Genomic DNA, 612 nt, shown 5'->3' on the forward strand with positions numbered 1-612 from the left:
ACATGCTAAAAGTAGTGATTATTTTCATGGAGTCTGGTGGAAATATGCTGGCTCTATACACGCTAAAAGTAGTGATTATTTACATGGGGTCTGGTGGAAATATACTGCTCTATACATGCTAGCACGCAGCGCCCCGACCACACTGAATGCAAGAAGTGTGAAACCGAACCGTATGGTCATTCATACTTCAGTCAACGCAGTCCGAGCAGCAGTCAGCGCGGCTCAGAGATCAGACTCCTTCCAATAAAACATCTTTCATGGTTCTTGCGTTCAGTGCTGTCAAGGCCCTGTGGACAGTGACAAACGCGGCCTGGGCGACTGTGTGCGAGGGTCCGAGCGCCGAGCTGTGCGCCTCCAAACCTTTGTAACAACATGGACGCAGTCGCACAGACAAGTCCAATAGTTGAGCCTCTCAGACTGAATGTTTAAAATCTGATATGTCAAATGCAGTGTTGAGTAGTCACAATTCTTTAGTTGTCCTTCAAATCATCACTGATGTCTGAAACTGGAATTTTCTGTCAGGATCTTTTATTCTGTGAGTGTGAAACATGGTTAGATTACAGAGTGTGTGTGTGTGTGTGTGTGTGTGTGTGTGTGTGTGTGTGTGTGTGT

At 46.1% G+C, this 612-nt stretch overlaps 1 protein-coding gene and 1 long non-coding RNA gene across 2 annotated transcripts in view; one reads left to right on the forward strand and one right to left on the reverse strand.

Annotated features, from left to right (window-relative positions):
• The window catches only part of clmna (calmin a), a gene marked incomplete at its 5' end in the record, with an annotated part of 44,348 nt that overhangs the window by 22,228 nt on the left and 21,508 nt on the right, over positions 1–612 (forward strand).
• The window catches only part of LOC116669804 (uncharacterized), a 13,121-nt gene that overhangs the window by 4,988 nt on the left and 7,521 nt on the right, over positions 1–612 (reverse strand). The gene's annotated exons all lie outside the window — the stretch shown is intronic.

The sequence above is a fragment of the Etheostoma spectabile genome, chromosome 20 (assembly GCF_008692095.1).
Source record: "Etheostoma spectabile isolate EspeVRDwgs_2016 chromosome 20, UIUC_Espe_1.0, whole genome shotgun sequence".
Taxonomy (NCBI): domain Eukaryota; kingdom Metazoa; phylum Chordata; class Actinopteri; order Perciformes; family Percidae; genus Etheostoma; species Etheostoma spectabile.